This window comes from Somniosus microcephalus, chromosome 12, assembly GCF_052327205.1.
Source record: "Somniosus microcephalus isolate GS21.2 chromosome 12, FLI_Smic_1.0, whole genome shotgun sequence".
NCBI lineage: Eukaryota > Metazoa > Chordata > Chondrichthyes > Squaliformes > Somniosidae > Somniosus > Somniosus microcephalus.
Window position 1 is genome coordinate 215002474 of NC_140998.1, and position 26615 is coordinate 215029088.

General features: G+C 52.0%; 1 long non-coding RNA gene and 1 pseudogene across 1 annotated transcript; both read right to left on the minus strand.

Moving 5' to 3' along the window:
• Window positions 1-2778: 2778 nt before the first annotated feature.
• On the minus strand, window positions 2779-6565 carry LOC147110089 (uncharacterized). The gene is made up of 2 exons (XR_015080451.1): window positions 6104-6565; window positions 2779-3570 (listed from the first exon to the last, which is right to left on the minus strand). It is a non-coding gene; the product is annotated as an uncharacterized LOC147110089 (long non-coding RNA).
• Window positions 6386-25093, minus strand: LOC147110090 (uncharacterized; annotated as a pseudogene).
• Window positions 25094-26615: the final 1522 nt, after the last annotated feature.

The following is a 26615-nucleotide window of genomic DNA, read 5'->3' on the forward strand; positions in this document are numbered from 1 at the left end:
GGGGCAGTACTGAGGGAGCGCCGCACTGTCAGAGGTGCCCTGTTTCGGATGAGACGTTAAACCGAGGCCCCGTCTGGCTCCTCGGGTGAACGTAAAGGATCCCACAGCCAGTATTGGAAGAAGAGCAGGGGGAGTTCTCCCCGGTGTCCTGCGGCCAATATTTTCCCTCAACCAACATCACTTAAAAAGCAGATGGCCTGACCATTTATCTCATTTTTTTATTATTTGATCTTGGGATGTGGGCATCGCTGGCAGGGCCAGCATTTATTGCCCATCCCTAATCGCCCCTTGAGAAGGTGGTGGTGAGCCTCCTTCTTGAACCGCTGCAGTCCGTGTTGTGAAGGTGCCCCCACAGTGCTGTTAGGGAGGGAGTTCCAGGATTTTGACCCAGCGACGATGAAGGAATGGCCGATATATTTCCAAGTCAGGATGGTGTGTGTGACTTGGAGGGGAACTTGGAGGTGGTGGTGTTCCTGTGCGCCTGCTGCCCTTGTCCTTCTAGGTGGAAGAGGTCGCAGGCTTGGAAGGTGCTGCCGAAGAAACCTTGGCGAGTTGCTGCAGTGCATCTTGTAGATGGTACACACTGCAGCCACAGTGCGCCGGTGGTGGAGGGAGTGAATGTTTTAAGGTGGTGGATGGGGTGCCAATCAAGCGGGGCTGCTTTGTCCTGGATGGTGTCGAGCTTCTCGAGTGTTGTTGGAGCTGCACTCATCCTGGCAAGTGGAGAGTATTCCATCACACTCCTGACTTGTGCCTTGTAGATGGTGGAAAGGCTTTGGGGAGTCAGGAGGTGAGACACTCGCTGCAGAATACCCAGCCTCTGACCTGCTCTTGTTGCCACAGTATTTATGTGGCTGGTCCAGTTAAGTTTCTGGTCAATGGGGACCCCCAGGATGTTGATGGTGGGGGATTCGGCGATGGTAATGCCGTTGAATGTCAAAGGGCGGTGGTTAGACTCTCGCTTGTTGGAGATAGTCATTGTCTGGCACTTCTGTGGCGTGAATGTTACCTGCCACTTATCAGTCCAAGCCTGAATGTTGACCAGGTCTTGTTGCATGCAGGCATGGACTGCTTCATTATCTGAGGAGTTGTGAATGGTGCTAAACACTGTGCAGTCATCAGCGAACATCCCCACTTCTGACCTTATGTTGGAGGGAAGGCCATTGATGAAGCAGCTGAAGATGGTTGGGCCTAGGACACTGCCCTGAGGAACTCCTGCAGAGATGTCATTGCTTGTTGTGGGATCTTGCTGTGCTCGATTTCCCTGTGGCGTAGCCCATGCTCAGTAATGATGATGTAAATTTTTTTTTCTACATCAACGAGCAGGCAGCCGGATTCAGAGAGTGACTCCGGAAAGCAGCGCCACCTGGTGGCAAGAGCCTGAAAATACACCGTGACCGTTTACATAGAAACATTGAATGGGGAACATTGACATAACAATCTAACCGAGGTAAAGTGTGACTATCATCATGACAAAAGGTTTGTGGACAGAAAATGCACACTATACAGAGGATTTAAATATTTATAGATCGATAGTTATAAATGACAGAATGCCGGTAATTAAAGGCACTGTATTAGATAGCGAATGTTAAGTCCTCTAAACTCAAGCAAGCCCAGCAGGATCTCATCCCCAGGTCTATCGAGCAAGGAGCCATAGATTCCTTTGCCGGCAATGGAGACTAGTGCACATTGATGGACGTATTGTGCGTGCGCCACCGCGGTCGCTGTCAGAAAAGTGGTGGTCTCGGGTTGGCGGTGGGTGGGTGGGTTTTTCGCTCGCCAAGCTGGTTGCCATCTGCAGTTCTCCAGGAGGTTTGGCGTCATGGGCTGGGCCGAGACCACCTTGTTGTCGCCGGGTTCCTTCACCGCTCACCAACCCCCGCCGCCGCCTGTGGACGCAGGGTGAACAGACACTGAACGCGAGATAATTGAACGCCGCGTGCGAACCCGTCGCTCCCCGGGCCGCTGACACACTGGCACGCCTTAACTACAACAATCCCCAAAGTGAACTGGTGAGTGTAATAATCGAAAAGGCTAATGGAATGTTGGCCTTTATATCGAGAGAACTAGAGTACAAGGGGGTAGAAGTTATGCTGCAGCCGAACAAAGCCCTGGATAGACCACACCTGGAGCACTGGGAGCAGTTCTGGGCACCACACCTTAGGAAGGATATACTGGTCTTGGAGGGAGAGCAGCGTAGGTTTACCAGAATCACACCCGGACTCCAAGGGTTAAATTACGAGGAGAGATTACACAAACTAGGGTTGTGTTCCCTGGAATTTAGAAGGTTAAGGGGCTGAACTGATCGAAGTTTTCAAGATATTAAGGGGAACTGATGGGGGAGACAGAGAGAAACTATTTCCGCTGGTTGGGGATTCTAGGACTCGGGGGCAGAGTCTAAAAATTAGAGCCAGACCTTTCAGGAGTGAAGTTAGGAAACACTTCGACACACAAAGGGTGGTAGAAGTTTGGAACTCTCTTCCGCAAACAGCAATTGATGCTGGGCCAATTGTTCATTTTAAATCTGAGATTGATAGATTTCTATTAACCAAAGGTATTGAGGGATATGGGGCAAAGGCGGGTGGATGGAGTTAGGTAGCAGATCAGCCCCGATCTCATTGAATGGTGTAACAGGCTCGAGGGGGCTGAATGGGCTTCCTCCTGTTCCTGTGTAACAGGCTCGAGGGGCTGAATGGCCTCCTCCTGTTCCTGTGTAACAGGCTCGAGGGGGCTGAATGGGCCTCCTCCTGTCCCCGTGTAACAGGCTCGAGGGGCTGAATGGGCCTCCTCCTGTTCCTGTGTAACAGGCTCGAGGGGCTGAATGGGCCTCCTCCTGTTCCCGTGTAACAGGTTCGAGTGGGCTGAATGGGCCTCCTCCTGTTCCTGTGTAACAGGCTCGAGTGGGCTGAATGGGTCTCCTCCTGTTCCCATGTAACAGGCTCGAGGGGCTGAATGGGCCTCCTCCTGTTCCTATGAGTGTGATGGGACTGTGAGTGTGTACAATGAGTGTGAACTGACTGTGTCTCCATCTAACCCCGGCCCCTGTGTCACTGTGTAACAATCCGATGTGGGGCCCCCTCCCTAATCCAGGAATGTTGAAGCCAATTACAGCTTAGCTCCCCAAAGCAGAGGCCAGGGTTCATACGCAGGAACACAGGAACAGGAGGAAGCCATTCAGCCAATGCTGATTAGTTACATGCCTAGATCGTACATAAATTGGCGTCTGGTGTGTTGTAGGAACTACCTCATCTCTGGGGGGGTCTTGTTCGCAATAACTGTCACCAGGACGTAATGATACCGCAAGGAGAGTGTGCGTGACTAGAGACCTATAAAGCTTCCCGAGCTTCGCAATGTGCAGAGAGTCAGGATCGGAAGGGGGAAACGGGGTCACCGCGTACATTTCCCTGTGTGCCGACTGCTGAGAGACATTGCGAGTGTCCAATGTTCTTCCAGTTGCTTACCCAGCCGGGGCCCCCTCCGTCCCCTAATTCCTGAAGTGCAGCAGCCTCCTCACCGCGCCTGGCAGTCGCGCCCAGCTGTCGGTAGGATCCGCACCGCCTGCAGGCTCCACTGAAATAGACAACCAACCAACGTTAAACGGTACTATTCGGCTGAGGAAAACAGAAAGGAACTTGCATTCCTATAGCGCCTTTCCCAGCCTCGGAAATGCGGTCGGCGTTATAATGTAGGCAGCCGATTTGCGCACAGCAAGATCCCCCAAACAGCAACGTGATAATGACCCAGATCATCTGTTTTAGTGATGTTGGTTGAGGGATAAATATTGGCCCCAGGACACCGGGGAGAACTCCCCCCTGCTCTTCTTCCAAATAGTGACCGTGGGATCTTTTACATGAGAGGGCAGACAGGGCCTCGGTTTAACGTCTCAATCGAAAGACGGGTGAAGAATTTTCTCTTGAAACCCTTATTGGATTTATTTGTGATTATCTTATCCTGATGAACACTAGTTTTGAACTCATCCACAAGTGGAAACATCTTCTCTACTCGTGTAAGCCCTGTTATAAATCTCATGATCATGAAGAAACAACTCATGAAATAACACTGGACAGCCAGCTGGTGGCGCCGTCCTAGGAGTATAAATACTCGGGCGTGGGCCCAGCTTGGTCAGGGACATTTTGTAAGACAGGAACTAGTGAAGTACAACTAGACCTCCAAGTTTTGAAACAAGTTGATTAAAGCCTTGCTTTATACTCGAGCCAAGTGCGTAGTGAGTTTTATTACGTCAAGCCCTACAAGAGTCCCGGGGTGTCATCCATCACTCCCTTAGATTTCAGCCATGGCTCAGTGGGTTTAACGCTCTCTCTCTCTCACCTCTCAGTCAGAAGGTTGTGGGTTCGAGTCCCACTTCGGGGACTTGAGCACAAAATCCAAGTCGACACCCCCAGTGCCAATACTGAGGGAGCGCCACACGGTGGGAGGGGCAGTACTGAGGGAGCGCCGCACTGTCGGAGGGGCAGTACTGAGGGAGCGCTGCACTGTCGGAGGGGCAGTACTGAGGGAGCGCCGCACTGTCGGAGGGGCAGTACTGAGGGAGCACCGCATTGTCGAAGGGGCAGTACTGAGGGAGCGCCACACTGTCGGAGGGGGCGGTACTGAGGGAGCGTCGCACTGTCGGAAGGGCAGTACTGAGGGAGCGCCGCACTTTCAGAGGGGCAGTACTGAGGGAGTGCCGCACTGTCGGAGGGGCAGTACTGAGGGAGCGCCGCATTGTCGGAGGGGCAGTACTGAGGGAGCGCCGCACTATCGGAGGGGCGGTACTGAGGGAGCGCCGCACTGTCGGAGGGGCAGTACTGAGGGAGCGCCGCACTGTTGGAGGGGCAGTACTGAGGGAGCGCCGCACTGTCGGAGGGGCAGTACTGAGGGAGCGCCATACTGTCGGAGGGGCAGTACTGAGGGAGCGTCGCACTGTCGGAGGGGCAGTACTGAGGGAGCGCCGCACTGTCGGAGGGTCGGTACTGAGGGAGTGCCGCACTGTCGGAGGGGCAGTACTGAGGGAGCGCTGCACTGTCGGAGGGTCGGTACTGAGGGAGTGCCGCACTGTCGGAGGGGCAGTACTGAGGGAACGCCGGACTGTCAGAGGGGCAGTACTGAGGGAGCGCTGCACTGTCGGAGGGGCAGTACTGAGGGAGCGCCGCACTGTCGGAGGGGCAGTACTGAGGGAGCGCTGCACCGTCGGAGGGGAAGTACTGAGGGAGCGCTGCACTGTCGGAGGGGCAGTACTGAGGGAGCGCCGCACTGTCGGAGGGGCAGTACTGAGGGAGCGCCGCACTGTCGGAGGGGAAGTACTGAGGGAGCGCTGCACTGTCGGAGGGGCAGTACTGAGGGAGCGCCGCACTGTCGGAGGGGCAGTACTGAGGGAGCGCTGCACTGTCGGAGGGGCAGTACTGAGGAAGTGCTGCACTGTCGGAGGTGCCGTCTTTCTGATGAGACGTTAAACCGAGGCCCGGTCTGCCCTCTCAGGTGGACGTAAAAGATCCCACGGCCACTATTTCGAAGAAGAGCAGGGGGGAGTTCTCCCCGGCGTCCTGGGGCCAATACTTATCCCTCAACCAACACAGTATCACGTAGCTGTTCATGGGAGCTTGCTGTGCAAAAATTGGCTGCTGATTTTCCGACTTTACAACAGTGACCACACATTGAACGAACTTCATTTTCGGTGAAGCGCATTGGGACGTCCTGAGGTCATGAAAGATGCTCCAGAAATGCGAATCCTTTCTGACGTTCCCTCTTTCTCTCTCGTCTCTTGCTCACTTTCTCGCTCTTGCTCTTTCTATGTTTCTCTCTCTTTCTGCGTCTCTCTTTCTCTCGGTCCCTCTTTCTCGGTTTCTCTCTCGCTTTCTCGACATATGAACACAATTACCCAAGAATTAGGAGCAGGAGTCGACCATTCAGCCCCTCGAGCCTGCTCTGCCATTCAATGAGATCATGGCTGATCATCGACCTCAACTCCACTCTCCCGCCCGATCTCCATATCCCTCGATTCCCCTCCTCCTCTCTTCCTCTCTCTCTGTTACTCTTCCTTACTTTCTCTCTTTCTCTCGCTCTCTTTCCCACCTCGTCCAATAAATCAGAACGTGGGCCTTACGCATGTAGACGACGTGTTTCTCGTCCTCCTCCAGCACTTTGACCAGCCCCTCCCGCAGGGCCCAAGGAGCCACCCGCGTTTTGCCAGGCTTCTTCTCCGCGTACAGCCGGGCCCACTGCCAGTAGCACAGGGCCCCGTAGGCCAGGAGCCCCAGCAACACCTTGGCCGGGCTCCAAGACCAGCTCAGCATGGCCGGCTGGGTCGACGAGACGGTCGGCTGGCCGGAGTCGGAGGGCGTGCGGGGGGTGGGGGGGGGGATCCCAATGAAAAGGCAGCGGCCGGTCAGTTGGGATCGGAGAGGCGGCTCGCGGAACGCTGCTTCACGTTCGGCCAGGTGGCCCCCCAGTCTTGAGTGAGTCGTTCCATCGCCCCGCAGCCTTGGTGGAAAGGAAACACGCAGGCCACGATCTCAAAGACTCTTGGCTGGAGCCCTCCGCCGCACCCCCTGCTCACGACAGATGGGCCACACGGGTATCCAGGACGACACAGCGAGCTCTCCAATCGCACGGCCGCCATTGTGAGGTCATAAGACGACAGGTCATAATGAGTGGAAGAGTGAGGAAGTCTTACTGCGATTATATAGGGTCCTGGTGAGACCACACCTGGAGTATTGTGTACAGTTCTGGTCTCCTTACCTAAGGAAGGATATACTTGCCATAGAGGGAGTGCAACAAAGGTTCACCAGACTGGTTCCTAACATAGAAACATAGAAGGTCGGAGCAGGAGTCGGCCATTCGGCCCCTCGAGTCTGCTCCGCCATTCAATGCGATCATGGCTGATCATCCAAATTCAGTACCCTGTCCCTGCCTTCTCCCCATATCCCTTGATCCCTTTAGCCTTAAGAAATATATCTAACTCCTTCTTGAATATATTTAATGAATTGGCCTCCACTGCCTTCTGTGGTAGAGAATTCCACAGGTTCACCACTCTCTGGGTGAAGAAATTCCTCCTCATCTCTGTCCTAAATGGCTTACCCCTTATCCTTAGACTGTGACCCCTGGTTCTGGACTCCCCCGCCATCAGGAACATCCTTCCTGCATCTAGTCTGTCTAGTCCTGTCAGAATTTTATAAGTTTCAATGAGATCCCCTCTCATTCTTCTAAACTCCAGTGAGTATAAGCCCAATCGACCCAATCTGGGATGGGGGGGTTGTCCTATGAGGAGAGATTGAGTAGACGAGGTCTATATTCTCCAGAGTTTGGAAAAATGAGAGGCGATCTCATTGAAATACACAAAATTCTTACAGGGATTGACAGGGTAGATGCTGAGAGGCTGTTTCCCCCTGGGCTGGAGAGTTTAGAACCAGGGGTCACAGTCTCAGGATAAGGGCTCGGCCATTGAGGACTGAGATGAGGAGGAATTTCTTCACTCAGAGGGAGGTGAATCTGTGGAATTCTCTGCCCCAGAGGGCTGTGGAGTATATTCAAGGCTGAGATCGATAGATTTTTGGACTCTAGGGGAATCGAGGGATATGGGGATGGGGCAGGAAAGTGGAGTTGAGGTCGATGATCAGCCTTGATCTGATTGAATGGTGGAGCAGGCGCGAGGGGCCGAATGGCCGACTCCTGCTCCTATTTCTTATGTTCTTATGTCATGAGGGATGGGCCTCTGCCTCCTACAATGAGAACCTCCCCATTGTAAATCAACATGGGACACTCCATCTTCCTTACAGCTTAAGGTGTCGGCTGGGGCTCAGTGCGATTAGCGCCAGCTCTCTCTCTCGCTTCAGAGTTAGAAGGTCGTGGGTTTTGAGTCGCACTCCAGAGATTCGAGCCCCATAATCCAGGCCGACGCTCCCAGTGCCAGTACTGAGGGAGCGCCGCACTGTCGGAGGGGCAGTACTGAGGGAGCGCCGCACTGTTGGAGGGGCAGTACTGAGGGAGCGCCGCACTGTCGGAGGGGCGGTACTGAGGGAGTGCCGCACTGTCAGAGGGGTACAACTGACAGAGCCCCGCACTGTCGGAGGGGCAGTACTGAGGGAGCACCGCACTGTCGGAGGTGCAGTACTGAGGGAGCGCCGCACTGTCGGAGGGGTACAACTGACAGAGCCCCGCACTGTCGGAGGGGCAGTACTGAGGGAGCACCGCACTGTCGGAGGGGCAGTACTGAGGGAGCACCGCACTGTCGGAGGGGCAGTACTGAGGGAGCGCCGCACTGTTGGAGGGACAGTACTGAGGGAGCGCCGCACTGTCGGAGGGGCAGTATTGAGGGAGCACCGCACTGTCGGAGGGGCAGTACTGAGGGAGTGCCGCACTGTCGGAGGGACAGTACTGAGGGAGCGCCGCACTGTTGGAGGGGCAGTACTGAGGGAGCGCCGCACTGTCGGAGTTACAGTACTGAGGGAGCGCCGCACTGTCGGAGGGGCAGTACTGAGGGAGCGCCGCACTGTCGGAGGGGCAGTACTGAGGGAGCGCCGCACTGTAGGAGGGACAGTACTGAGGGAGCGCCGCACTGTCGGAGTGGCAGTACTGAGGGAGCGCAGCACTGTCAGAGGGGCAGTACTGAGTGAGCGCCGCACTGTCGGAGGGGCAGTACTGAGGGAGCGCCGCTCTGTCGGAGGGGCAATACTGAGGGAGCGCCGCACTGTCGGAGGGGCAATACTGAGGGAGTGCCGCACTGTCGGAGGGGCAGTACTGAGGGAGCACCGCACTGTCGGAGGGGCAGTACTGAGGGAGCACCGCACTGTCGGAGGGGCAATACTGAGGGAGCGCCGCACTGTCAGAGGTGTTGTCTTTCTGATGAGGCGTTAAACCGAGGCCTCGTCTTCCCTCTCGAGTGGACTTAAAGATCCCACGGCCACTATTGGAAGAAGAGCAGGGGGGAGTTCTCCCCGGTGTCCTGGGGCCAATATTTATCCCTCAACCAACATCACTAATTACAGATGATCAGGTCATTATCACATTGCTGTTTGTGGGAGCTTGCTGTACGCAAATTGGCTGCCGCGTTTCCTACATTACAACAGTGACCACACTTCAAAAAAAGTCCTTCATTGACTGTGATGCGCTTTGGGACGTCCTGAGGTGGGGAAAGGCGCTGGAGAAACACGAGTCTGTCTTTCTTTCTGATAAGTATAACCTCACCGTTCTGGTATCAACCTTGTGAATCTTGTCCGCTGATCAGTCCATCAAGGTTCTCAACGGGGAAAGGACAGATTTGGGGACAGTTTTTGGTTTTTTTTCCCGTGGCTTCGAACGATATAAATATATTTCACCGGCCAGACTTTTGGACACTCCCACAAGCGTACGTTTCTGGCCGATCATTGGAGACGGAGTGAGCTTATTGTCGTCTGGCGATCCTGTCCTTGGGGCAACCACAAGGATCAGTGCTTGGGCCTCAGCTATTCACAATCTACATCAATGATTTGGATGAGGGGACCAAATGTAATATATCCAAGTTTGCTGGTGATACAAAGCTGGGTGGGAATGTAAGTTGTGAGGAGGATGCACGGAGGCTTCGAGGTGATATAGACAGGCTGAGTGAGTGGGCAAGAACATGGCAAATGGAATATAATGTGGAGAAATGTGAAGTTTGGTAGGAACAATAGAAAAGCAGAGTATTTTTTAAATGGTGAGAGATTGGGAAGTGTTGGTGTTCAGAGGGACCTGGGTGTCCTTGTACACGAATCACTGAAAGTTAACATGCAGGTACAGCAAGTAATTAGGAAAACAAATGGTATGTTGGCCTTTATTACAAGAGGATTTGAGTATAAGAGTAAAGACGTCTTACTGCAATTATATAGGGCCCTGGTGAGACCACACCTGGAGTATTGTGGACAGTTTTGGTCTCCTTACCTAAGGAAGGATTTACTTGCCATAGAGGGAGTGCAACAAAGGTTCACCAGACTGATTCCTGGGATGGGGGGATTGTCCTACGAGGAGAGGTTGAGTAGACGAGGCCTAGATTCTCCAGAGTTTAGAAGAATGAGAGGTGATCTCATTGAAACATACAGAATTCTGACAGGGCTTGACAGGGTAGATGCAGGGAGGATGTTTCCCCTGGCTGGGGAGTCTAGAACCAGGGGTCACAGTCTCAGGATAAGGGGTCGTCCATTTAGGACTGAGATGAGGAGGAATTTCTTCACTCAGAGGGCGGTGAATCTTTGCAATTGTCTGCCCCAGAGGGCTGTGGAGGCTCAGTCGTTGAGTATATTCAAGGCTGAGGTCGATAGATTTTTGGATATTAAGGAAATCAAGTGGACAAAGTCAGCATGGTTTTATGAAGGGGAAGTCATGTTTGACAAATTTGCTGGAGTTCTTTGAGGAAGTAACATATAGGGTGGATAAAGGGGAACCAGTGGACGTAGTGTATTTAGACTTCCAAAAGGCATTTGACAAGGTGCCACACTGAAAATTATTGCTTAAGATAAAAAATCACGGGATTGGGGGTAATATTCTGGCATGGATAGAGGATTGGCTATCTAACAGAAGGCAGAGAGTTGGGATAAATGGTTCATTCTCAGACCGGCAATCAGTAACCAGTGGTGTTCCACAGGGGTCAGTGCTGGGTCCCCAACTCTTTACAATCTATATTAACGATTTGGAGGAGGGGACCGAGTGTAACACATCAAAGTTTGCAGATGATACTAAGATGGGGGGGAAAGTAGTGAGTGAGGAGGACATAAAAAACCTGCAAGGGGCCATAGACAGGCTAAGTAAGTGGGCAGAGATTTGGCAGATGGAATACAATATTGGAAAGTGTGAGGTTATGCACTTTGGCAGGAAAAATCGTAGAGCAAGTTATTATCTTAATGGCAAGAAACTGGAAAGTACTGAAGTACAAAGGGATCTGGGGGTCCTGGTGCACGAAACTCAAAAGGTTAGTATGCAGGTGCAGCAAGTGATTAAGAAGGCCAATGGAATGTTGACTTTCATTGCTAGGGGGATAGAATATAAAAATAGGGAGGTATTGCTTCAGTTGTACAAGGTATTGGTGAGACCGCACCTGGAATACTGCATACAGTTTTGGTGTCCATACTTAAGAAAGGACATACTTGCTCTCGAGTCAGTACAAAGAAGGTTCACTCGGTTAATCCCGGGGATGAGGGGATGGACATATGAGGAGAGGTTGAGTAGATTGGGACTCTACTCATTGGAGTTCAGAAGAATGAGAGGCGATCTTATTGAAACATATAAGATTGTGAAGGGGTTGGATCGGGTGGATGCGGGGAGGATGTTCCCGATGATGGGTGAAACTAGAACTAGGGGGCATAGTCTTAGAATAAGGGGCTGCTCTTTCAAAACTGAGATGAGGAGGAACTACTTCACTCAGAGGGAGGTAGGGCCATGGAATATGCTGCCCCAAAAAGCTGTAGAAGCTACATCATTACATAAATTTAAAACAGAAATAGACAGTTTCCTAGAAGTAAAGGGAATTAAGGGTTACGGGGAGCGGGCAGGAATTTGGACATGAGTCTAGGTTCGGATCGGTCATGGCCCTGTGGGTAGCGGAGCGGGCCCAGGGGCCGTGTAGCCTGCTCCTGCTCCTATTTCGTGTGTCTAATTCTGTTAGATTCAGGAGATGGTTCTGTGATAGTGGATTGGCGGTTAGGATCAGATCAGCCATGATCTTATTGAATGGCGGAGCAGGCTCGAGGGGCCCAATGGCCGAATCCCGCTCCTGTTTCTTATGTTCCTTTGTTCTTACATTCCGATAGACTGGATTGAGACAGTTCGATCTACTCCCTGCTGTGGGCTGGTGTTGGACTCTGCTGTGGATGGTCCTCTTGACTCAGATCATGGGACTCCAGCCTACCGTCCATCACCGTCTGGAGCTGAGGGGGTCGGTAGGCAAAAGCCAGGTCTTCCTTTATCTCGTTGATGCCCTGTGACCTGTCCAGGGCTCCCAAGATGCTCGCAAGGTTGGCAGAGAAAAGATAGGACATCAGTACAGTCAGTCGGCGCGCTCCTCAATATCCGCTGTTGAAGCAACATGCTCTCGATAAGGGTTGCGTCCACCGTGGGTAACACTCTCGCTTCAGTGTCTGAAGGACGTTGGCTCCAGTCCCACTCCAGAGACTTGAGCCTCATAATCCAGGCCGACACTCCCTGTGAGGGAGTGCCGCACTGTCGGAGGGGCAGTACTGAGGGAGCGCCGCACTGTTGGAGGGGCAGTACTGAGGGAGCTCTGCACTGTCGGGGGGGCAGTACTGAGGGAGCGACGCACTGTGGGAGGGGCAGTACTGAGGGAGCGCTGCAGTGTCGGAGGGGCTGTACTGAGGGAGAGCCGCACTGTCGGAGGGGCAGTACTGCGGGAGCGCTGCACTGTCGGAGGGGCAGTACTGAGGGAGAGCCGCACTGTCGGAGGGGCAGTACTGAGGGAGCGCCGCACTGTCGGAGGGGCAGTACTGAGGGAGCGCCGCACTGTCGGAGGGTCAGTACTGTGGGAGCGCCACACTGTCGGAGGGGCAGTACTGAGGGAGCGCCGCACTGTCGGAGGGGCAGTACGGAGGGAGCGCCGCACTGTCGGAGGGGCAGTACTGCGGGAGCGCTGCACTGTCGGAGGGGCTTTACATTTAACCCTTTTAGCCCCGGGTATCATTCTGGTGAATCTGCACTACTCCCCTTCCAAGGCCGAGGTATCCTTCCTGATGTGTGGGGCCCAGAACTGGACACAGGTTCTCCAGATGGGTGTCTAACCATCTGTACAACTTGAAGCACAACCTCCTCCTCTGTGTATTCCAGCCCCCTCGAGCTAAAGTTTCCCCAGGAGTATAAAACTGATTGAGAGGATGAGCAGCACAGAAGCACTCACCTGGGAAAGATCACGAACACCCCCTGCAAAAGAAAGATAAATCGTTAACAGCATACATCTACTAAACTGCGATTAAGTATCTGGATGGGAACAGATCTCAAGGTCTGATTAAGTAACATGTCACTCCTGGTCCTATTCGAAACCTGTTAATGTCTAAGAAGATAGGGAATTTCTAATGCAGGATGTAACAATAGAATCACACCGCACAGGAGGAGGCCATTCGGCCCATCGTGCCTGTGCCAGCTCTGTGAACGAGCTCTCCAATTAGTCCCACTACCCCCTGCTCTTTCCCCACAGCCCTGTGAATTTTTCCCCTTCAAGTATTTCTCCAATTCCCCTTTTGGAAGTTACTATTGAATCTGCTTCCACCGCCCTTTCAGGCAGCGCGTTCCAGATCACAACAACTCGCTGCGTAAAAACAATTCTCCTCATCTCCCCCTCTGGTTCTTTTACCGATTATCTTCAATCTGTGTCCTCTGGTTACCGACCCTCCTGTCACTGGAAACAGTTTCTCCTTATTTACTCCATCAAAACCCCTCATGATTTTGAACGCCTCTATTAAATCTCCCCTTAACCTTCTCTGTTCTAAGGAGAACAACCCCAGCTTCTCCAGTCTCTCCACATCACTGAAGTCCCTCATCCCTGGGACCATTCTGGTCAATCTCCCCCTTAACCTTCTCTGCTCTAAGGAGAACAACCTCCAGCTTCTCCAGTCTCTCCACATCAGTGAAGTCCCTCATCCCTGGGACCATTCTGGTCAATCTCACCTTAAACTTCTCTGCTCTAAGGAGAACAACCCCAGCTTCTCCAGTCTCTCCACGTCACTGAAGTCCCTCATCCCTGGGACCATTCTGGTCAATCTCACCTTAACCTTCTCTGCTCTAAGGAGAACAACCCCAGCTTCTCCAGTGTCTCCATGTAACTGAAGTCCCTCATCCCTGGGACCATTCTGGTCAATCTCACCTCAACCTTCTCTGCTCTAAGGAGAACAACCCCAGCTTCTCCAGTCTCTCCGCATCACTGAAGTCCCTCATCCCTGGCACCATTCTGGTCAATCTCCCCTTAACCTTCTCTGCTCTAAGGAGAACAACCCCAGCTTCTCCAGTCTCTCCACATCACTGAAGTCCCTCATCCCTGGCACCATTCTGGTCAATCTCCTCCGCAACCTCCCCGAGGCCGTGACATCCTTCCTAAAGTGTGCGGGGCCCAGAATTGGACACAATACTCCAGCTGAAGCCCAATCAATGATTTATAAAGCGTTTAGCAACAACTGCCTGCCTTTTGTACTCTATAGCGAGATATTTAGGAGTTTTATTGATTTCATTTTGAGGTGAGAGGCAGACACTTCTCCCCCGAGATTAAATGGATTGCCTCGAGACTATAAGACCTCACTGAAGGGGCTGTACATGGACTGAGAAAGGGACCTGTTGGATTGAGTGGTGTTACCTCATTCTATGTTTGCATACCGTAATAACACTTGCAATTATAAGCACGTTTATGATGAAGCTTCATAAGACACTGGTTCGGCCTCAACTGGATTATTGTGTCCAATTCTGGGCACCGCACTTTAGGAAGGATGTGAAGGCCTTAGAGAGGGTGCAGAGGAGATTGACCAGAATGGTCCCAGGGATGAGGGACTTCAGTGATGTGGAGAGACTGCAGAAGCTGGGGTTGTTCTCCTTAGAGCAGAGAAGTTTAAGGGGAGATTGACCAGAATGGTCCCAGGGATGAGGGACTTCAGTGATGTGGAGAGACTGGAGAAGCTGGGGTTGTTCTCCTTAGAGCAGAGAAGGTTAAGGAGGAGTTTGACCAGAATGGTCCCAGGGATGAGGGACTTCAGTGATGTGGGGAGACTGGAGAAGCTGGGGTTGTTCTCCTTAGAGCAGAGAAGGTTAAGGAGGAGATTGACCAGAATGGTCCCAGGGATGAGGGACTTCAGTGATGTGGAGAGACTGGAGAAGCTGGGGTTGTTCTCCTTAGAGCAGAGAATGTTAAGGGGAGGTTGACCAGAATGGTCCCAGGGATGAGGGACTTCAGTGATGTGGAGAGACTGGAGAAGCTGGGATTGTTCTCCTTAGAGCAGAGAATGTTAAGGGGAGATTGACCAGAATGGTCCCAGGGATGAGGGACTTCAGTGATGTGGAGAGACTGGAGAAGCTGGGATTGTTCTCCTTCGAGCAGAGAAGGTTAAGAGGAGATTGACCAGAATGGTATCAGGGATGAGGGACTTCAGTGATGTGGAGAGACTGGAGAAGCTGGGGTTGTTCTCCTTAGAGCAGAGAAGGTTTAGGGGAGATTAACCAGAATGGTCCCAGGGATGAGGGACTTCAGTGATGTGGAGAGACTGGAGAAGCTGGGGTTGTTCTCCTTCGAGCAGAGAAGGTTGAGAGGAGAGTGACCAGAATGGTCCCAGGGATGAGGGGCTTCAATGATGTGTAGAGACTGGAGAAGCTGGGGTTGTTCTCCTTCGAGCAGAGAAGGTTGAGAGGAGATTGACCAGAATGGTGCCAGGGATGAGGGACTTCAGTGATGTGGAGAGACTGGAGAAGCTGGGGTTGTTCTCCTTAGAGCAGGGAAGGTTGAGAGGAGATTTAATAGAGGTGTTCAAAATCATTTGGGGTCTGGACAGAGTAGACAGAGAGAAACTGATCCCATTGGCGGAAGGGTCGAGAACCAGAGGACACAGATTTAAGGTGATTGGCAAAATAACTAAAGACGACCTGAGAGAAAAAATGTTACGCAGCGAGTGGTTGTGATCTGGAATGCGCTGCCTGAAAGGGTGGTGGAGGCAGATTCAATCGTGGCTTTCAAAAGGGAGTTGGATAAGTATCTGAAATAAAAAGAATTTGCAGGACTACGGGGAAAGGGCAGGGGAGTGGGACTAGCCAAAGTGCTCTTACAGGCAATAGATTGGGAGAAGGGGAAGTGCAACGAGACCTGGGTGTCCTTGTGCACCAGTCGCTGAAGGTAAGCATGCAGGTGCAGCAGGCAGTTAAGAAGGCAAATGGTATGTTGGCCTTCGTAGCGAGAGGGTTCGAGTACAGGAACAAGGATGTCTTGCTGCAGTTGTACAGGGCCTTGGTGAGACCGCACCTTGAGTATTGTGTGCAGTTTTGGTCGCCTTATCTGAGGAAGGATGTTCTTGCCATGGAAGGAGTTCAGCGAAGATTCACCAGACTGATACCTGGAATGGCAGGAATGACGTATGAGGAGAGATTGGGATGATTGGGCTTATACTCACTGGAGTTTAGAAGAATGAGAGGGGATCTCATCGAAACCTATAAAATTCTGTCAGGCCTGGACAGACTAGATGCAGGAAGGATGTTTCTGATGGCCGGGGAGTCCAGAACCACGGGTCATAGTCTAAGGATGAGCGGTAAGCCATTTAGGAGTGAAATGAGGAGGAATTTCTTCACCCAGAGAGTGGTGAACCTGTGGAATTCTCTACCACAGAGGGCGGTGTAGGCCAATTCATTAAATATATTCAAGAAAGAGTTGGATATATTTCTTAAGGCTAAAGGGATCAAGGGATATGGGGAGAAGGCAGGGACAGGGTACTGAATTTGGATGATCAGCCATGATCTCATTGAATGGCGGAGCAGGCTCGAAGGGCCGAATGGCCTACTCCTGCTCCTATCTTCTATGTTTCTATGTGTCTATGGCACGGGCTCGACGGGCCGAATGGCCTTCTTCTGTGCTGTAACCGTTCTATGATTCTATGATTCTAGGTGTTGGAACTTTAGGAATTGTAATGAGGTCCAGTCACACATCCAAACACCCTACCTTTAAAAAGTTGAAGTCGTCACTCTGATCCACGCTACCCAGATCTTCTGTTGCCTGATTGCAGTCGTCCAGCTTGCGTAGGACCTGTTTCAGCTGCTGATTGACCACCTCTTCCTTCTCCTTGGCTTGTCTCTCAATCATCTCCATTTGCCGACCCTTCTCCTGGGTTAGATACTGGATGGCATTGTCGAACTCCGTTTGGCAACTTGACTGAACAGCTTCCTTCTCCAACTGAAACCAAGAAAGGGATATTCCAGACCCAGTCTGTCCCAAGGTATTCCAGGTGAGAGTGAGTAGGTGGGATTGAGGGATCTGAGAAAGTGGGATTGAGGGATCTGAGAAGTGGGATTGAGGGATCTAAGAAGTGGGATTGAGGGATCTGAGAAGTGGGATTGAGGGATCTGAGAAGTGGGATTGAGGGATCTAAGAAGGTGGGATCGAGGGATCTGAGAAGATGGGATTGAGGGATCTGAGAAAATAGGATTGAGGGATCTAAGAAGTGGGATTGAGGGATCTGAGAAGGTGGGATTGAGGGATCTAAGAAGGTGGGATCGAGGGATCTGAGAAGTGGGATTGAGGGATCTGAGAAGGTGGGATTGAGGGATCTGAGAAGGTGGGATTGAGGGATCTGAGGAGGTGGGATTGAGGGAACTGAGAAGGTGGGATTGAGGGATCTGAGGAGGTGGGATTGAGGGATCTGAGAAGTGGGATTGAGGGATCTGAGAAGTGGGATTGAGGGATCTGAGAAGTGGGATTGAGGGATCTGAGAAGGTGGGATTGAGGGATCTGAGAAGTGGGATTGAGGGATCTGAGAAGGTGGGATTGAGGGATCTGAGAAGTGGGATTGAGGGATCTGAGAAGTGGGATTGAGGGATCTGAGAAGGTGGGATTGAGGGATCTGAGGAGGTGGGATTGAGGGATCTGAGAAGTGAGATTGAGGGATCTGAGAAGGTGGGATTGAGGGATCTGAGGAGGTGGGATTGAGGGATCTGAGAAGTGGGATTGAGGGATCTGAGAAGGTGGGATTGAGGGATCTGAGAAGATGGGATTGAGGGATCTGAGAAGGTGGGATTGAGGGATCTGAGAAGTGGGATTGAGGGATCTGAGAAGTGGGATTGAGGGATCTGAGAAGGTGGGATTGAGGGATCTGAGAAGATGGGATTGAGGGATCTGAGAAGGTGGGATTGAGGGATCTGAGAGGGTGGGATTGAGGGATCTGAGAAGTGGGATTGAGGGATCTGAGCAAGTGGGATTGAGGGATCTGAGAAGGTGGGATTGAGGGATCTGAGAAGATGGGATTGAGGGATCTAAGAAGGTGGGATTGAGGGATCTGAGAAGGTGGGATTGAGGGATCTGAGAAGTGGGATTGAGGGATCTGAGCAAGTGGGATTGAGGGATCTGAGAAGTGGGATTGAGGGATTTTAGAAGGTGGGATTGAGGGATCTGAGGAGGTGGGATTGAGGGATCTGAGAAGTGGGATTGAGGGATCTGAGAAGATGGGATTGAGGGATCTGAGAAGTGAGATTGAGGGATCTGAGAAGATGGGATTGAGGGATCTGAGAAGGTGGGATTGAGGGATCTGAGAAGATGGGATTGAGGGATCTGAGAAGGTGGGATTGAGGGATCTGAGAAGGTGGGATTGAGGGATCTGAGAAGGTGGGATTGAGGGATCTGAGGAGGTGGGATTGAGGGATCTGAGAAGTGGGATTGAGGGATCTGAGAAGATGGGATTGAGGGATCTGAGAAGTGAGATTGAGGGATCTGAGAAGATGGGATTGAGGGATCTGAGAAGGTGGGATTGAGGGATCTGAGAAGGTGGGATTGAGGGATCTGAGAAGGTGGGATTGAGGGATCTGAGAAGTGGGATTGAGGGATCTGAGAAGATGGGATTGAGGGATCTGAGAAGTGAGATTGAGGGATCTGAGAAGGTGGGATTGAGGGATCTGAGAAGTGAGATTGAGGGATCTGAGAAGATGGGATTGAGGGATCTGAGAAGGTGGGATTGAGGGATCTGAGAAGATGGGATTGAGGGATCTGAGAAGGTGGGATTGAGGGATCTGAGAAGGTGGGATTGAGGGATTTGAGAAGGTGGGATTGAGGGATCTGAGAAGTGGGATTGAGGGATCTGAGAAGTGGGATTGAGGGATCTGAGAAGTGGGATTGAGGGATCTGAGAAGGTGGGATTGAGGGATCTGAGAAGTTGGGATTGAGGGATCTGAGAAAGTGGGATTGAGGGATCTGAGAAGGTGGGATTGAGGGACCTGAGCAAGTGGGATTGAGGGTTCTGAGAGGGTGGGATTGAGGGATCTGAGAAGTGGGATTGAGGGACCTGAGCAGGTGGGGTAGAGATCAGTCTAGAAGGAACGGGACTAAGAGTTTCTCATAGTTCAAACCATTCCACATTTCTTGGGCTATCTCACAGCTGTGAAAATGGAAGAGGAATCTCTGATTTTGAAATGTGAATGGCAGGTTTAAGCATTGCTAATTTAATCACCGGCTTCGGGCGGAGGGCCGACTAGTTGCTTGGTTTAAATATTTAGGGGTAAAAATTGGGTCGGGCCCCCTTTGTTTTAGCGCCCCAAAAAAGTTAGCGCCCCCGCGGCCGATTTTCCCAGGTAGCGCCCCCGTAGAGGGAGGAGGGGGGCGCTACTGGAAGCGCGCTGCGAGCCAAATATCACGGCACTACGTGCCGCGGTACTGCAGGCCTTCCTCCCCGCGTCCCGGCGCCCAGCTGGGCCCCCAGGGATCGGGGGGTGACGGCAAAATGAGCCCGGCACTCAAGAGGAGAGCCGGGCGCACGGAGGGCAACCGGCAACCCCGTGGGGAGGGGGCTTCACGGTGGGCCAGGGACAGCAACCGGGGGGGGGGGGTGTGCAGATGCTGGCATCAAAAATGGCCGCCTGCCACCTCCCCTTTAACGAGTGCCGCCCTGGCCGCAGGTGGGCCCCCGACCTCTGACCCTGGCGGACATAACATCCGGTGGTAAGTCGGGGGCGGGGGGGCGGGCGCCACCCGATATCACACGGCGATGATGTCTTCGTCCCCACGTTTGCAAATGACACAAAGCTGGGTGGGCGTGTGTGCTGTGAGGAGGATGCCGAGAAAATCCAGCAGGATTTGGACAGGTTGGGTGATTGGGCAGAAGCATGGCAGATGCAATACAATGTGGATAAATGCGAGGTTATCCACTTTGGTGGCAAAAACAGGAAGGCAGATTGTTATCTGAACGGCAATAGATTGGGAGAAGGGGAAGTGCAACGAGACCTGGGTGTCCTTGTGCGCCAGTCGCTGAAGGTAAGCATGCAGGTGCAGCAGGCGGTTAAGAAGGCAAATGGTATGTTGGCCTTCGTAGCGAGAGGGTTTGAGTACAGGAGCAAGGATGTCTTGCTGCAGTTGTACAGGGCCTTGGTGAGACCACACCTTGAGTATTGTGTGCAGTTTTGGTCGCCTTATCTGAGGAAGGATGTTCTTGCCAAGGAGGGAGTGCAGCGAAGATTCACCAGGCTGATACCTGGGATGGCAGGAATGACGTATGAGGGGAGATTGGGTCGATTGGGCTTATATTCACTAGAGTTTAGAAGAATGAGAGGGGATCTCATTGAAACTTATAAAATTCTAACAGGACTAGATGCAGTAAGGATGTTCCCGATGACGGGGGAGTCCAGAACCAGGGGTCACAGTCTAAGGATAAGGGGTAAGCCATTTAGGACTGAGATGGGGAGGAATTTCTTCACCCAGAGAGTGGTGAACCTGTGGAATTCTCTACCACAGAAGGCAGTTGAGGCCAATTCATTAAATATATTCAAGAAGGAGTTGGATATATTTCTTAAGGCTAAAAGGATCAAGGGATATGGGGAGAAGGCAGGGACCGGGTACTGAATTTGGATGATCAGCCATGATCTCATTGAATGGCGGAGCAGGCTCGAGGGGCCGAATGACCTACTCCTGCTCCTATCTTCTATGTTTCCATGTTTCTATTCGGCCCATCGAGTCCGTGCCGGCTCTCTGTAGAACAATCCAGTCAGTCCCATTCCCCCGCTCTATCCCCGTAACCCTGCAAGTTTATTTCCCTCAAGTGCCTATCCAGTCTCCCCTTGAAAACATCGAGTGTCTCCGCTTCCACCACTTCCGTCGGCAGCGAGTTCCAGGTCCTCACCACTCGCTGCGTAAAAAAGTTTTCCCTCGCGTCCCCCCTGTATCTCTTGCCCAAAACCTTAAATCTGTGTCCCCTAGTCCTTGTACCTTCAACTAGTGGGAACAGCCTTTCCCTTTCTAGCCTATCCAAACCCGCCATAATCTTGTACACCTCGATCAAATCACCCCTCAACCTCCTTTGCTCTAATGAAAACAAATCCAGCTTCTCCAACCTGTCCTTGTAGCTAAGATCCCCCATCCCCGGAACCATTCTGGTAAATCTCCTCTGCACCCTCTCAAGGGCCTTCACATGCTTCCTAAAGTGTGGTGACCAGAACTGGACGCAATACTCCAGTTGTGGCCTAACCAGCGCTTTATAAAGGTTCAGCATAACTTCTCTACTTTTGTACTCAATACTCTATTTATGAAGCCCAAGATCCCATATGCTTTGTTAACCTCTCTCTCAATATGTCCCGCCAGCTTTAGAGAATGGGAATATCATAATCATCAACAGCTGCCGTCCGGAAAAATAGGGGCCGAGGTTATGATCTGAAATTGTTGAACTCGATATTGAGTCCGGAAGGCTGTAAAGTGCCTAATCGGAAGATGAGGTGCTGTTCCTCGAGTTTACGCTGAGCTTCCGTGGAACAATACAAGAGGCCGCGGACAGTGAGGTCCGAGTGGGAATGGGGCGGTGAATTAAAGTGACAGGCGACCGGAAGCTCAGGGTCCCCCTTACGGACTGAACGGAGGTGTTCCGCAAAGCGGTCGCACAATCTGCGTTTGGTCTCCCCAATGTAGAGGAGACCGCATCGTGAGCAGCGAATACAGTATACTACATTGCAAGAAGTACAAGTAAATCGCTGTTTCACCTGGAAGGGGTGTTTGGGGCCCTGGACAGTGGGGAGGGGGGAGGTATAGGGGCAGTTGTTACATCTCCTGCGCTTGCACGGGAAGGTGCCAGGCGAAGAGGAAGGGCTGTTTGGGGTGATAGAGGAGTGGACCAGGGTGTCACGGAGGGAGTGGTCCCTTCGGAATGCTGAAAGGGGAGGTGAGGAGAAGATGCGATTGGTGGCGGAAATGGCGGTGGATGATCCGTTGAATGTGGAGGCTGGTGGGGTGAAAGGTGAGGACAAGGGGAACCCTATCGTGGTTCCGGGAGGGAGGGGCAGGGGTGAGGGCAGAAGTGCGGGAGATAGAATGGACACGGTCGAGGGCCGCGTCAACCATGGTCGAGGGCCGTGTCAACCACGGTAGAGGGGAATCCTCGGTTGAGGATAAAGGAAGACATGTCAGAAGCACTGGTGTGGAAGGTGGCGTCGTCGGAGCAGACGCGGCGGAGACGGAGAAACTGGGAGAATGGAATAGAGTCCTTACGGGAGGCGGGGTGGGAGGAAGTGTAGTCCAGGTAGCTGTGGGAGTCAGTGGGCTTGTAGTGAATGTTGGTCAACAACCTATCCCCAGAGATGGAGACGGAGAAGTCGAGGAAGGGAAGGGAAGAGTCGAAGGTGGACCATGTGAAGCTGAGGGAAGGGTGGAAATTGGAAGCAAAGTGAATTAAATTTTCTAGCTCAAGGCGAGAGCAGGAAATGTTCCCAAATACAGTCAATTAAATAAATACTTTGTTTCTGTCTTCACGGAGGAAGACACAAAGAACCTCCCAGAAATACGAGAAAACCAAGTGTGTGGCGAGAATGAGGAACTTAAAGAAATTATTATTAGTAAAAAAACAGTACTAGCAAAATTAATGGGACTAAAAGTCAATAAATCCCAAGGACCGGATGACCTACATCCTAGGGTTTTGAAAGAGGTGGCCATTGGAATAGTGGACACATTGGTTGTCATCTTCCAAAATTCTATAGATTCTGGAACGGTTCCTGCAGATTGGAGGATAGCAAATGTAACCCCGCTATTTAAGAAAGGAGGGAGAGAGAAAATGGGGAACTACAGACCTGTTAGCCTCACATCAGTAGTTGGGAAAATGCAGAATCTATTATAAAGGATGCAATAACTGGGCACTTAGAAACTAATAGTAAGATTGGGCAGAGTCAACATGGATTTCTGAAAGGGAAATCCTGTTTAACAAACCTATTGGAGTTCTTTGAGGATGTAACTAGTGGAGTAGACAAAGGGGAACTGGTAGATGTGGTGTATCTGGATTTTCAGAAGGCCTTCGATAAGGTCCCACACAAGAGGCTGGTGAACAAAATTAGGGCACATGGAATTGGGGGTAATATACTAGCATGGATTGAGAATTGGTTAACAGACAGAAAACAAAGAGTAGGGATAAACAGGTCTTTTTCAGGATGGCAGGCTGTGACTAGTGGGGTACCGCAAGGATCGGTGCTTGGGCCCCAGCTATTCACAATCTATATCAATGATTTGAATGAGGGGACTAAATGTAACATTTCCAAATTTGCTGATGATACAAAGCTAGGTGGCAGTGTCAGTTGTGAAGAGGATGTGAAGAGACTTCAAGGGGATCTCGACAGGCTCAGTGAGTGGGTGAGAACATGGCAGATGGAATATAATGTGGATAAATGTGAAGTTATCCACTTTGGTAGAAAAAACAGAAAGGCAGAGTATTTCCTAAATGGTGAAAGATTGGGGAATGCAGATGCTCAAAGGGACCTGGGTGTCCTTGTACATGAGTCACTGAAAGTGAATGTGCAGGTGCAGCAAGTCATTAGGAAGGCAAATGGTATGCTGGCCTTCATTACCAGAGGATTTGAGTACAGGAGTAAAGAAGTCTTACTCCCATTATATAGGGCCCTGGTGAGACCACACCTGGAGTACTGTGTATAATTTTGGTCTCCTTACCTAAGGAAGGATGCACTTGCCATAGAGGGAGTGCAGCAAAGGTTCACCAGATTGATTCCTGGGATGGCGGGACTGTCGTATGAGCAGAGATTGAGTAAACTAGGCCTGTATTTTCTTGAATTCAGAAGAATGAGAGGGGATCTCATTGAAGCATACAAAATTATTACAGGGCTTGATCGGGTGGATGCTGGGAGAATGTTTCCCTTGGCTGGGGAGTCTAGAACCAGGGGCCACAGCCTCAAGTTAAAGGGCTCGGCCATTCAGGACTGAGATGAGTAGAAATTTCTTCACTCAGAGGGCGGTGAATCTTTGGAATTCTCTGCCCCAGAGGGCTGTGGAGGCTCAGTCGTTGAGTATATTCAAGGCTGAGATCGATAGATTTTTGGATATTAACAGAATCAAGGGATATGGGGATAGTGCAGGAAATGGAGTTGAGGTCGAAGATCAGCCATGATCTCATTGAATGGCGGAGCAGGCTCGAGGGGCCCAATGGCCGACTCCTGTTCCTATTTCTTACGTTCTTATGTTCTCTCAGGTGGACATACAAGATCCCATGGTTACTATTTGAACGAAGAGCAGGGGGGAGTTCTCCCCGGTGCCCTGGGCCAATATTTTTCCATCAACCAAAATCACTTAAAAAAACATTCCCTTGCCTTGTTAGTACTCCCAAAATACATCACCTCACACATTTCAGGGTTAAATTCCATTTGCCACTGTTCTGCCCATCTGACCGACCCGTCTATATTGTCCTGTAGCCTGAGGCGTCCCTCCTCGCTATTTACCACCCCACCGATTTTCGTGTCATCTGCGAACTTACTGATCATACCTCCTAAATGGAAGATGTTGTTCTTGAAGGAGGACTCACCTTACAGCTTAGGCTGAGCTGGGAGATGGTCTGCAATGGGTAGCCGCCATGTTCGTCTCTCTCAATACATAGCGGGCACACCATCTCCAGCTCCGCGCCGCAGTAGTGTGTCAGCTCCTGCTGGCCGTGCCTTGGGCAGCGCCTCTCCGCGGGGGCAGGGGCCCTGGGCGTGCAGTCGGCATCTGAGAGAATGGGGGTGGGCCCCTCCTCGAGGTCCACCTGCTCCAACACCAATGCGACTGAGTCGGTGCCTGAGGCGGTGGCGGCTGGAAGCGAAGGCTCGCTGGCGGACTGGGGCGCAAGCGGGGACCCGCAGATGGAGGTCAGGGCCCGGGCAGTGTTGGAAAGGATGGGTTCTTGCAGAGCGCGGGCTTGGCCGGGTAGAGGTGGGAGCACGCCGGGCAAAGGGAGCTCGCCCGGCCTTTGCCGAAGACCCGTGGCAGGCACTTGGCACAGAGGCTGTGCCCGCAGGGCAAGGTGCGGGGGTCGCTGTAGAGCTCGCTGCACACGGGGCATGTCAGATGGTCCATCAGCTTCATCCAATTATCCGGCTCCAGCGTTGATCCTGATGAGACATCCCATCCCGGAGCTGAGTGAAGCTTCCATGTAGGCTGCAGCTTTGAGCGACTTGACCCCATCGAGTCTCTGGGAAGAAGAACAAAAGCGATTTAGTGTCAAGAGGTTAGGATGGGGACAGTGTAGAGGGAGCTTTACTCTGTATCTAACCCGTGCTGTACCTGCCCTGGGAGTGTTTGATGGGACAGTGTAGAGGGAGCTTTACTCTGTATCTAACCCGTGCTGTACCTGCCCTGGGAGTGTTTGATGGGACAGTGTAGAGGGAGATTTACTCTGTATCTAACCCGTGCTGTACCTGCCCTGGGAGTGTTTGATGGGACAGTGTAGAGGGAGCTTTACTCTGTATCTAACCCGTGCTGTACCTGCCCTGGGAGTGATTGGTGGGACAGTGTAGAGGGAGCTTTACTCTGTATCTAACCCGTGCTGTACCTGCCCTGGGAGTGTTTGATGGGACAGTGTAGAGGGAGCTTTACTCTGTATCTAACCCCGTGCTGTACCTGCCCTGGGAGTGTTTGATGGGGACAGTGTAGAGAGAGCTTTACTCTGTATCTAACCCATGCTGTACCTGCCCTGGGAGTGTTTGTTTGGACAGTGTAGAGGGAGCTTTACTCTGTATCTAACCCTGTGCTGTACCTGTCCTGGGAGTGTTTGATGGGACAGTGTAGAGGGAGCTTTCCTCTCCATCTAACCCCATGCTGTACCTGGCCTGGGAGTGTTTGATGGGACAGTGTAGAGGGAGCTTTACTCTGTATCTAACCCGTGCTGTACCTGCCCTGGGAGTGTTTGATGGGACAGTGTAGAGGGAGCTTTACTCTGTATCTAACCCGTGCTGTACCTGCCCTGGGAGTGTTTGATGGGACAGTGTAGAGGGAGCTTTCCTCTCCATCTAACCCCATGCTGTACCTGGCCTGGGAGTGTTTGATGGGACAGTGTAGAGGGAGCTTTACTCTGTATCTAACCCGTGCTGTAACTGCCCTGGGAGTGTTTGATGGGACAGTGTAGAGGGAGCTTTACTCTGTATCTACCCCGTGCTGTACCTGCCCTGGGAGTGTTTGATGGGACAGTGTAGAGGGAGTTTTACTCTGTATCTAACCCGTGCTGTACCTGCCCTGGGAGTGTTTGATGGGACAGTGTAGAGGGAGCTTTACTCTGTATCTACCCCGTGCTGTACCTGCCCTGGGAGTGTTTGATGGGACAGTGTAGAGGGAGCTTTACTCTGTATCTAACCCGTGCTGTACCTGTCCTGGCAGTGTTTGATGGGACAGTGTAGAGGGAGCTGTACTCTGTATCTACCCGTGCTGTACCTGCCCTGGGAGTGTTTGACGGGACAGTATAGAGGTAGCTTTACTCTGTATCTAACCCGTGCTGTACCTGCCCTGGGAGTGTTTGATGGGACAGTGTAGAGGGAGCTTTACTCTGTATCTACCCGTGCTGTACCTGCCCTGGGAGTGTTTGATGGGACAGTGTAGAGGGAGCTTTACTCTGTATCTACCCGTGCTGTACCTGCCCTGGGAGTGTTTGATGGGACAGTGTAGAGGGAGCTTTACTCTGTATCTAACCCGTGCTGTACCTGCCCTGGGAGTG